Source organism: Lepisosteus oculatus, chromosome 7, assembly GCF_040954835.1.
Source record: "Lepisosteus oculatus isolate fLepOcu1 chromosome 7, fLepOcu1.hap2, whole genome shotgun sequence".
NCBI lineage: Eukaryota > Metazoa > Chordata > Actinopteri > Semionotiformes > Lepisosteidae > Lepisosteus > Lepisosteus oculatus.
The window spans coordinates 4,456,809-4,469,520 of record NC_090702.1 but is presented as its reverse complement, the minus strand read 5'-3'; the positions used below and the strand labels follow the sequence as shown (position 1 = coordinate 4,469,520).

Below are 12,712 nucleotides of genomic sequence, written 5' to 3'. Positions count from 1 at the left end.
CTTCTTGCGACTGCAGCGGAGCTCTCTCGTGTCGGGTCGGACTTGAAAAGTCGTTTTCAGGAAACTGAACTTGTCGGGCACGACACACGGCTGTTTTCTGTTACATATTTCAGTGTTCTACAAATAACAGTAAAGGATTCACTTAAAAAAAAAATAACGGCGACAACAGGGGAAAAAAAAAAATGTTTTATTTTTCCGGCAAATACACGCTGGATTTGAATGTACTGCAAAGCAAACTTATTTTATTCATGCGCCACAGAAGTTACTGTCCACTATCGGGTAAAACCTTACATTCGCCTTCATCATGGCTGGTGTTGCAACAGCGAATATGACCGCGCTGGTATCCCCTACTCGAGTGATATTCTGTTTTAAAATGATAACTCGCTGGTTTTAGGTTTTGACAAGCGGAGGCAGCCTGGCGCTCGTTAATGGGCTTATTGTGACTCGCCGTTCACCTTATTTGAACTTTTCTAATCTTCCACAGATACGGCAGATAGCCTAGTCTGGCGGGTGAAGCCGTCGGTGCCGCGGCGATAGACTAAAAGCTATTCTTAGCAGGAGGAGGGCAAAAAAAAAACTTGACCTCCAGACAGAAAGACTTTCGTTGTTCGTTGATGTTCGGTTCACCGTCAGCCAGCGAGAGCTTGGAGGGGAGCGGGGGGAGGCTACAGATACTGTAGTCGCTCTCTCTCTCTCTTTCTCCTTGTGACCGCGCTGTTTTCAGCTAACAAAAGTAACCGAGGGACATGAACGGGCTGCAAAAGAATGACAAGACTGCACTGTCCGAAGACCCGGGCGGACACCGGTTCAGGGTTTAATGATCACTCATCTTGAACTTGGAATTAATCAGCGCAGGATTCAGATGCGTGTTTTTTTTTTATTGCTGTTGTTGTTTTGCTTGTTCTTCTGTACTGTACAAATCAAGATCATTGCTTCCGCCCAACATTGGAATTACTTTTAAAGTAAGTTTTATATATATTTTTTAAAAAAAGTAAAAGCTAGGTAAAAGCTCAATCTTTTCATTTCAACTAGGGCAAAAATAGGAAATGAGTAATAGCGATGGTCAGGAAAACCAAATTCAAATGTCTGTTAGGTTAAATGAGAAGATAGTCCCTTCGTGAAATTATATGTGATATATTTTCTATGAATACGAAGCATTAAGCCATCTTTTAGAATTTATGATAAAGTAGCTTTGTTTTCAAAATATGTACTGGTTATAATAATAAGGAACTACAGAAAACGAAAACATTTCACGTTGCTATGCATTTTTGCTCCTACAAAATGTGCATTTGCTAAATGCTTGTGCACGGCTGTTTATAAAAAGCTGACCTAGTTTACCTTCTTGAATTATGTAATTATAATTTATTTTCGACTGGCAAAGGGCAACATCATTATTTTTGAAAAGAGACCGTCAAACCAAACAGTTGTGAGTGTTTTAAAAATATTTCCTGCTGCATATGAAAACAAACAAAAAAAAATAAAAATACGCTTTAAAATATTGTTAGATTGTAGTGTAGATTTAAATGCTTTGCACTGACCCATTTCAATAGTCGCTCATGAGCAGAGCCAGTGTTGAGCTTTGTAGGTCAGGTGATTATTTAATATGCAGTGAGACTGAATGTTTAGAACGATTTCTTAATTTTCTCCTGATGAAACGTAGACTGTATAAGAAGGTCTAATAAAAACATTTACACTGCAGCGTGTACTGTAGTTAAAAAAAATGACAATACTATTAGTAAAATCTGAGGTAGCGTTTAAGGTGTTTTTCCTTTAAGCGAAATGCTTGAACTGCAGTGAGAGGTAAATATGTTTTGCTTTCTGTCCAAAAAACTTTAATCAAGATTTAAAAACCTGGTATCAAATTTTTCTGAGAATTGTTTTCTTTTTATTTAAGATTACGTCTTTAATTACACGTCATTTAAGAGCGCTTAATAATAAAACAAGAAAAAGACAAAGCAATTCAGCTAGAACATATATTTATAATATTTAAAATGGAGTATTTTACCGCATGCTGTGCTTTTATTATTATTAGTTTTAAGGTGTGTCTTGTTTTCTTATTTCCTTTCAAACGAAATCACTATGCAGTAGGTTAATAAGTGACGAAACTAACCCGAAACCATAGGTTTGGAATTAAAGTATTTGCGCTAACAACTTTAAACACAACGTCTATTTAGTAGTTTAATTTTTTAAGACCCCCAAGGTTGAGCAGGCCATACACTGAACAGAGTGGTGCATTATTATTATTATTATTATTATTATTATTATTATTATTATTATTATTATTATTGTAGCTTTGTTTGCTTATTTTTTATATTAGTTAGCATAAAATAAATCCTACATACTTGTAAAATATTCAGTGAAGTTCTGATGTCACCTGTTGTTTGCCTCCCACAGCAGAGGTTATTGGAGACAAAAAGTCATGACTACTTTGAGACTGCTTTGCCCTTTTGTGATCTGTGTGGATATGATACCAGACCGTACTCCACTCTGTGTACAGGTAAGTTAATTCTGATCATTGTTAATTATCACATGTCATATTTCAGCTCCGATACCTTTTTAAATGCGTTAATTTTTTAAATGGAAAATATCTAGCTTGAAAATTATTGGAATGAAGATTATTTATTATTCAAGGGGTTGTCGGGCTGTCAGACGTTCCTCTGCTTGTGGCCAATTATTTTGATGCAAAACTTTTCTTATTACGTGTTTGGCAATGATTAATTGTAATGAACTGCTTCATTCATTGTTATGAATTCATTATGAACCACTTCATCCTATTCAGGGTCACTGGGGAGCAGGTTCCTCACACAGCAAGCAACGGGCACAAGGCAGGATACATCCTGGACAGAACGCCAGTCCATCACAGGACATACCCAGACACAGACACACACACACTCCAGAGCCAATTTCCCCAGAAACCAATTAACCTACCAGCACGTCTTTAGACTTTGGGAGGCACCTGGAGAACCCAGCAAAAACCCACACAAATCTGGGGAGAACATGCAAACTCCACACAGACAGGACCCCAGGTCTGGAATTGAACCCGGGCCCACAGCACTGCGAGGCAGCAGTGCCAACCACTGTGTCACTGTGTTGCCCTATTCCAGAAAATCTTTTAATTATTTTTGGATGCACAATATACATTCTGTAACCATGATAATGTATCAAAATATGCCTTTTTGTGTTGCATTATTTTTACACAGCCAGTGTTTAAAAAAGTTTAAGATTGTGGATCAGAGGATGACGTAATAATACAATTTGTAAATCATTGGTGTATTTTAAGGTATTGAGGGATTTTTAAATGCAGATGTTCTGGGGGATATTGAACATAAATCAATACTAGAATTGAAATTCTTATTCAAACTGCGCTCTCAACACAATCGCAGACAAGACCACACAATGTAGACAGTACATTTCCACATCATAAATAATAACCAGAACAATAAATATGTAGTAGAGAACAATAAATATGTGGTAGTGGAAATAAAAAAAACATGGTGGTGTGTGCAAAAAGAACATATTGCAGAGGTGCACTAATAGCATATATAAGCATATAATAATAATAATTGCTCACACTTGTATAGCGCTTTTCTGGGCACTCCACTCAAAGTGCTGTACAGGTCATGGGGAATCCCACTACCACCACCAATGTGCAGCATCCACCTAGATGATGCGACGGCAGCCATAGTGCGCCAGAAGGCTCACCACACATCAGCTGTCAGTGGGGAGGAGAGCAGAATAATGAAGCCAATTCATAGATATATGATGTATATAAACAGGCAATTGAAAAGTAATTAGCTCAAACTAATCAAATGATTAGGATACCGTATGTCAGGGGAGACCCATGACCCCTGTCACTGAAAGCAATGCATCTCTCCCTGCTGCTTTCTTCCCTAATTCAGCCTTATGCATCTACTGTACTCTGAGATCACGCCTTATAAATAGCAGCGACCAGGTTCGCATGTGTACACTCGTGCATTGCTGTCTCTGCGCAGAGCCCGGTTTCAGGGGCCAGAAGTAGAGACAGTCTTGCAATGAGACATGACGTCCGAATCTGAGGCGCTGACGCAGCCCCTGGAGGCTCAGCAGATGCTTTTACATCACGGGCAGGTAATGCTGATCCTATATTGTATATCTCTGGCTGTGTCCTTGGCGTCCATAAACGTCTCCAGTCTTTTGCTGCATGCCTTTCTGCGTCACTCGGTCACAGAGAAAAACCTCCCTGTTGTCACTGTAATCTCTGTCCACCTTGTAGGGAAAAAACAGCCTCATGAGGTGCAGGATCTATGACTTTCTCAGAGTGGTCTTTCTTCCTTGAAACAAAATATGCAAAGTGTGTCAAGCCTAGACAGAACTCTTAGACATTGTCTGGGCGTACGCCCAGTTATTGCTTCTTCTTTTCCAGTTCCTTATGGAGTCAATAAGGATCTCTTTACGTTACAGATCCTTGAAGTTTTTTTTTTACTGTGCAGTTATTGGGAACTGGGTTTTAATCAAAATCTTTAATTCCGTGGTTGATAGCTTTGCTCACTTTAAAGACACAATCTACTGAACAAAATGTGACTTTGTTACACTTCAAAGTACCTTTTCTCTATTCTGTATACCTGTCCTGGCAGGCGATAGACTCAAGGTGTGATTTACTGGATGTGTCGCCAATTCGTCACAGGACATACACGGACACAAACACACTTATACCTAGGGCCAGTTTTCCCAGATGTCAGATAGCCTACTGCTATGTCTTTAGACTATGGGACGAACCTGGCGAACACCCAAACGCGAGGAGATCATGCAGACCTCACACTGATAGCACCCTGGGGATTAAACCCAGGGCCCTAGTGCTGTATCACAGCAATGCTAACCACTGTGCCACCGTGCTGCCCTATAAAAAGAAAATCTTATCTTTTAATTCATTCTGAATGCACAGTATATACTGTATACTGTAGATGGATGTTTGCCCGCTATACCCTCTAGCATGTTTCCATAACAACAGGTTTTTCCGGGACAGGGCTGTTAGCCTTGTGTCCAACCTCCATCATGGAGGACCAGGCGCCCGACGTGGGACACGAACCCTAAGATTATGGGTCTCTCACTCCACCAACAGAGCTAGCCAGGGTGCGTATACTGTAGAAGTACTACATATTTAGAAGACTAATCCAATATGCAAACTGGATTTTTGAAATATCTACCAAATACACCTGACAGAGGGGGAGGAACTGCTTTGTTTTTAAAGCATCTCCATATGCATGTCACTCACGTCTGCCAGCTCTTCACAGGGTCATGGATAGCCCTGTGATAAGGTGATATAGCTCCTTGAGCCACCACTTGGGCATGGTCATCAATGAAACCCTGTGTTTAGAGAGCTTCCTTTGGTCACCAGTAGGCATAAAACATCATGGTGCACTCCTCACCAGTGTCACTCTACAACAATGACCCTTGTGCACTCTCGCACTTTGAGGAGCTAGGTTTGGAAATGAAACCCCACCCACCTGACAATCGGCATCTCCTCCTGTTGGATTTTCATGCTTGGCCCAATGCACCAAGCTATCCAAGGAGGGAATTTTGTCTCGGGTCTCATGTGGCATAGCAGGAATGGCCCAGGGAGCAAACACCATGAATTTTATTACCAGTCCATCCGTAACTTTGGAAAGGGGTTACAGAAATATGAGCCGGGTCCTGAGGAATATGTTGAAATAAAGACTGTTCTCCATCTGTGAAGCATACTTAGTAAATTATCCCCAAATCCCCTTCACTTATTGACTTACCCTCGTAAGTAACAGATGTAAAACTTGGTATTTATGTGTAGAAATATGGGTAGTGTTAAGCTCTGTTTTGCTCATGACACTTGGCAACTAATAGGTAACTGCTGTCCAGTCCTTTTATTGATTTTCAGTTCTGTTACCTACAGTACCTGAAGACCTGACAAGGGACTATTAATAGCAGAGTTGAATAAAACATGGTAGTGTCGGTTATGTCACTACTGTAAGAGTAAAGGATTGATTCAGATGTGTAAAATTTTCCTTGATTTTTGTACGATATTTTTGTTTGATGGACTAATTTACCTTAGTTTATTAAATCCTTAACTGGGTGGTATTAGGGCATTTATAGATTAGTTTGCCTTTCAGATCCAAAAAATACAATCACAGAGCCTATCAACCATTTATATTTTGCTCCAGAAATGTTGGGAGAGCTACCGTATGTGATGGAGATTTCTTTCTGTTAATTAATTGCAAGTTTGAGCAGGTGGCCTATCTTGCAAAACACTTGTCCTTGAAAATGTGTCTGTGGTGTTGATTGGGATGCAATATGGGATAATATACTGAGCATCAGAAGAAACATATCACTTATAACTGCAACAAGTTCACAAATATTTAGAATATTGACAAACCCTTTTCTAGGAAGTGCAGTAACATTTTAATTGAACGGATATGGCACCGTTACATTCATGTAGCTTATAACCCTTTGTCATCAACAGCAGGTCTAGTGTGAAAGTCACAGGATAGCCATTGAGGGAAGCTATACAGTATATCTGAAACATATGCTTTGCATCTGGTTGCAGATGCTGTGTTTGAGGAATTCTGTCCCGTGTTTCTTATAGAGCATGGGCAAGTACTGTATATGCCTGGTCTGTGAGTCACACAGGCCACAAGTCACCCCAGATGCTAGTCCCAAGGATGTTCAGTGGGGTTCAGGTCTGCTGAGTAGGGGCATCCATGTCATAACTATCGTATCGTCTCTCAAGAATCCATTGTAAGGTGGGCAGTGTGAGAACAAGCTTTTAGCTTCTGGAAGACTGTCATGCCAGAATGAGCCCACAGGTCTTGGAATACTGCAGGGTAGTCCAGTCGGGCTGCTCTCCATCGGTACAAATGGAATTTCTGTAGAGACTAGACACCCCTGATCAGACCGATACACTTGGACCTCCCCATTGATTGGTTGGACTGTTGTGCAAAACAAGCCGCTCTGTATTCTGTATATGCGCATCACATTCACTGATGTCCATCAGCGTGATCTACACGCTAGAGAGAGGTGTAGGTGACATAACTTAGTCCATCCTCCAAGTTATCAATTACACAAAAGCATGGTTCTTTTCATAAGAGAGGTACATTTCTTTCCTTATTTGACATTCAGATTATTTGAGATAATTATTAAATTAGATTTAGAGCTCATGCACTGATCAAAATGAAACTAAGAGCATTTAATCAGTATCCAAAGTCCTTATATATTTTTTTATCTACAAGCATCAAGATTATGCAAGATAATATCTCAAACATAATCAGATATAAGAATAGCTTTCCGTTTGGTTTGGAGTTCTACCACACTGTTAGCTAATGTCAGCATCATGTCACAGGCTTTTGCACCATTCAGCAAAAAGCATGTTTTGTCTGGGAAGAGACACCGCTTTTTTTAGGCACCAATAAATAAAAAGCATTACTGAACCCACTGCAATTTAACACAGCTGGAAAAACAAACATTTGCTATGCTGTACATTATTATAGTGTAAAGGATGCAAGACATCCCAGTGCAGTTCAGCGAAGGCTTGAAAGGAGTTTTATTTTGTGATGGAAAATGCCATTTTCTGGAGCACCCCAAACAAGAACACACACAGAATGTATCCTCTCTGGGTCTGAATCCAAGCAACTCTGCAGGAAGGTTGATCGTCAGAGTACAGCTCCGATCAACCTCTGCTTTTACCAAGTGTGGGTGTGTAGAAGTGACCATTGTGTGTTCATTAGAACTGTACAAGTTACTTTCACAGAAAGGCTGCTTCTGATGATATCATCCCCGCCTTTCAGTAATTCCTGAAATCGCGCATGACAGCTGATGTCTGTTATTAAAAAGTCCAGGGTCAGGCATGAACCCTGGGCAGGTCAGTGTACTACAGCAGGGAAGTTCATATGATCAGGAATTCATGGGATCAAGCCTCCCCCCATGTCAAGTTTGTCCCTCTGTGGCATTGCTTTCAAGTGGGAAAGGCAAAAAACGGTCCGATTGGATTTGCAGTCGCACGTGTTCCCTTGAGTAGAGGAATTCTTATTAGCGCTGATCTCCTGCTACATACACAAGTAACAACTAGTAGAGAGGAGCAGAGGAGTTTAAGAATTTGCATGGCAATATGGCAATAATTGCGCTGATCTCTCGGGACATACACAGTACAGCAGACAACACTATGCAATGTAGACACCACATTACAAAAATAATAAATAATAACAACAGGAACAATAAATATGTTGTAGGACAATAAATATGTACTGCAGTAGTGAGAAAAAAAAAACATTAGACCATGCAAAATGTGCATAATGCAGATGTGTATTGAGTCTGAGGCATTGCAGTTAGCTGTTGAGGATGTGTACTGCAGTAGGATAGAAGCTGGATTTAAGAGAGAGGTACATTGTGCTGAATCCACCAGAGATCCACCTAGGTAGGTGAGGTGATCCACTTGCGTGCTGAGAAGGCACACCCAAATTTGAAAGTGAATATGGCAGTAATTGGCCACCGCATCAGAAATGTACATTTGATTCGTTGTTCGGAACTCCTGTGCCAATCGCTGAAACGTAGAAGCAGAATTTGAAAACGGAGCCACCCAGAGCAAACAATGAATCAGAATCTTGGAGGACTCCTTTCTGCTGAAAATATGTTTGTAATGCCACTTGTTGTGTGTTGTCTTTTCAGTATCAGTTTATCCAGTCACTTTCCTGAGGCAAGGTGTTGGGGCTTTTCAGGAGTGCCCCAACTACTAAAAAGCTTTTCAATTTGGCTCCAAATGGTAAAGATGTTATAAAAGAAGCAGTGTTGCTACAAAGCACTGCACACTACTGCATCGAAAAAACAGTAGGACTTTGCATATTTAAAAAAAAAAGACCTTGTTTAAGTGCCCTTAAAAATGCATGCAGTATATGCGTTTTCTCTATTTTTTAATCATAGGTTCTCTGCGTTATTGATATTGAATGTTGAAAATATCTTTTTTTTTTTTAGTTTTGTTTGAGGTTGATTTTGAGACTGTTTGGATTTGAAACTTTAATTTCACAGCTACCTCATCAGCCTCGTGGATTTTTCCATCCATTCCCACTTTTTTGTTTTCCCTTCTGTTACCTGTTGACGTTTTTTTCAGCAACATTCTGGAACGTCCGATTGTATTTCATGGACACCGAGCGTAATTGAGCTACGGATGTTGTTGCCACTTCAGGAAACCTGGGATGTTTTTGCAACCGGTGAATAGGCATTCTCTAGTTGTGAATGGCACAGAAAAAGGAAGGGTGACTAAATACCTTCTCCAGTCAACATGACCTTGTAGAGGTAGTTAGACAAAAACATTTTTGATTATTTCTTCTTGAATGGGAATATTTCTCAATGAGGAATATTGCATCAGATTAGAAGGAATGATGCTTGAGAAATTAAATGTGACAAAGCCAACTATTATTTAGGCTATTTTATTGTAAAGCGATCCGTGTTGTCTGATGTAAACCAGGTTTAGCAAAGCATTTGATCAGGATTCTCGAAATCATTGTTCTAGCAAGAGGGATGAGGATGTTTAGGATGTTGATAAAAAGAAAGGCTTTAGCATGTAAAAGCTGAGGAGAATAGAAAAAGCCATCACACCTAACAGTTAACAGTCACTGTTAAAAAAAAACAACTTGTGTGTTTTGTTCCGAAAGTTGTGTAAAGAGCATATTTTTCCAGGAAACTCTTCAAATAAATTTTGTCTCTAGCACATGCATTGATTTAATCAAAACCACTACAGATTTCACAACATTAAAAGATAGAAAACTAGGGTTATGGTTAGAGAATTAGTAAACCCTGAGCCCTTAAAATCATTAGTAGATGTACTACTAGAACTACAGATAGAATGACATTTCAGAGTTTCTTTGACATTTTCTTTTTCACATATTTAGTGTTTGTAATACATGGCCTTTATGACCACAAAGAGAAACACTATCAAAAGTTCCAATGTGAGTCCAGCTGTGTTGCTGAAATGATCTTAAAGCGACCATCTTTGTTAAATTCAATGTCAATACAACTTCAAACCCTAACCCCACAACTAAAAGTCTTTGTGAGCAATAGTTTTCTATCATGTCATTCTCAAACAACAGCTGTATTCTTATTTAAAAAGTGAATTAAATTCTAGGGGGCAGAAATATGGCTTCCTTGCCACGATGTTGCGAATACTGTTTAGCAATGAGCTTGTAATGTGCCTAGAAATTGTTTGTAGCTCATATTTAGCCTTTAGTGACATCAGATAGGCCACATCCCAGAGCAGTACTCCTAAAAATGCACCTTCAGTACATGTGAAGGAGGAATATTACAGGTAAATAAAATGTTGAGCAACTGGAGGATTATGCATAGCAGAATATTTTTACATAATTTGCTTTTAAAGAAAGTCACATACTTACAGTCTGCCGTAGTATTTAGTGATATTTTACTGTTGACTTTTTTTTTGTTTTCTGTCAAAACTTTACTCCATAAAGTGTAAAAAAAATTATTTAGGCAATTTATATGGGGGGGGGAGTATTGCTGTGAGAGTTAAACATTCTCAAAATTGATAGGTTGCACGTTAAAGCTTCCATTGCAGACTCTGCTCTCGTACCCTTGAGAGCAGAGAGGGTGGTCCGGTGACTCTGTGGCTAAGGATATGCGCCAGTGGCTGGAAAGTCGTGGGCGACAGAGGAATCCTACTCCGTTTGGCCCCTGAGCAAGTACCCCAACTGCTCCAGGGGCGCCATATAAATGGCTGACCCTGCGCTCTGACCCCAAGCTTCTCTCCCTGTCTGTGTGTCTCATGGAGAGCAAGTTCCTAATACCAGAAATTGTATATGGCCAATAAAGTGATCTTATTTTGAGTGAGCTGCGTTACCTACCGAAACCAGGATAAACTCTGGCTTTGGTATAAATCACTGCCATTTAGTAGGAATCATTGGAATTATTTTGGTATCAACCAACAAAACAGTATAAGGATGGGAATGCTGATTGACTGGCGTCCCGTCCAGGGTGTATCCTGCCCTAAACCCATTGCTTGCTAGGCTAGGCACCAGTTCCAACGTGACCCTAAGTTGGATGAAAAGGTCAGAAAGTGGATGGATGTACTGTACGTACAGTAGACGTACAAGGCCTGCTGATCACAGCTTTAAAAGCAGACTGACAAAAAGTGGATATTGAAAGCAGAGAATCTTGGTCATAAAGTATGCGTTGACCTGAATGCTACAGATTCAAGTTCAGGTTGAGACACTGGCTGAAATCCGAAATATTTACACTGCTCCTGCCTGTCTCAGGATGAGCCTAGATCCTCAGAAACTGCAATGAGAAACATTCTCATTTTCTGAGTGCTTTGCACTTGTAAGATTCAGGCTTTTGGAGGAGAGTAACTGTAGTTTCAAGTCTGTGAGAGGGATGTTTTCTCATTCGTGCTGGTAATCATGGGAACTGTAGTTTTGTTTTTATTTTATCGGTGAACAAGTAAAGCTTAAAATAAGAAAAGCAGCAAACATGTCCATTCCTGCATGTCTATTGGTTACTCATGTTATGTTTGCTTAGCCTTTTCAGTGCAGGTATGGCATTTTCAATAATTCATCCCACACAAACACACCTGCGATTTTAATAGGTTATTGTTGATGGTTTGTAATGGAGGTAACTATGGAATAACTCATGTTTGTATTTCATGCTCATGCTTATAAAACCTTCTAGTATGCATTTTATAAAATAAGATTCATAAAATACTGTCATAGATTTCCATGTTTCAAAGCAGTGCCCTTTTAGTTTAATAATTTGATTGTCCCGAAAAGATTTTCACACATTATTCAGTACAAGTGTTTAATTTTTTTTTAATTATGTAACCAGATCACTTATTCAAGGTCTTACATTGTGTATGTATAGTTTCTCGAGTAGATGCAAAGTCTTAATCTAGTCTTATGTCAGACATCAGTGTTAATGTTGATGGGAGTTTTACAGTAGCACTACTGATAGTGTTTTTACGTCCATAGTGTGCATACTAGCTTTGGATTGCTGCCTTCTAGTTATATTTTTACTAAAGGTGAAGTTTTCTGTTTAGAAATTTGTTTTAGAACACAGCGGTAAGTACAGTATATACTTAAGATGATCTATCGGAGACAATGGAATAAAATGTCTCTTCAGGTCTTGACCAAAATATTCCTGCTGGTGCCCTATTATGTTAGTTTTACTTTTTTTTAAACAAAATTAACAGCTCTCCTGTCCTTATGCATTAACACTACGTAATGATAAAATTATTTCAGCTTTTCTCTTATGTGTTTACTTGTGCATTTCCTCATTTATTGTGAACTCCACCTATTATATACAGTATCTATCACTTTGCATGATGAGCAGAACAGTCTTGTTGTAGTTTTGTAAAAGTACTTTTCATCTTGTAATATCCAAGTGAGTGTAAGGTGAAAGTCAAAATGAAACGGTTTATTAGAAACAGAGCTTATCAGTTTCAACTCATACAGTGGATTAGAAACAGAAACAGAGCTTATCAGTTTCAACTCATACAAAGTGAGAAGCAGTTACATTATTATTCTCTAATGGTAGTGTTTTGCGTCTTTAAATAAGCAATATTTCACCAACATGATAACATCTCAGCCATGCTCAGTCACTTTAGACAGACCCTGGAAGAAGGTGAATTTAGTTCTGTGACTCGAGCAAGGAAAACAATGACGTGAGATCTGCGTTTGAAAAAATGTGCAATTAGAAATATTTTGACTGGCTT

At 39.2% G+C, this 12,712-nt stretch overlaps 1 long non-coding RNA gene across 5 annotated transcripts in view; it reads left to right on the top strand.

Moving 5' to 3' along the window:
• Nucleotides 1-400: 400 nt before the first annotated feature.
• The window catches only part of LOC107078085 (uncharacterized), a 139,631-nt gene continuing 127,319 nt past the window's right edge, over nucleotides 401-12,712 (top strand). For all 5 annotated transcript variants that reach the window (XR_011190036.1, XR_001479083.2, XR_011190035.1 and 2 more), the window contains exons 1-2: nucleotides 401-962; nucleotides 2,395-2,497. This is a non-coding gene — a long non-coding RNA (uncharacterized lncRNA). The remainder of the gene's footprint in view (nucleotides 963-2,394; nucleotides 2,498-12,712) is intronic.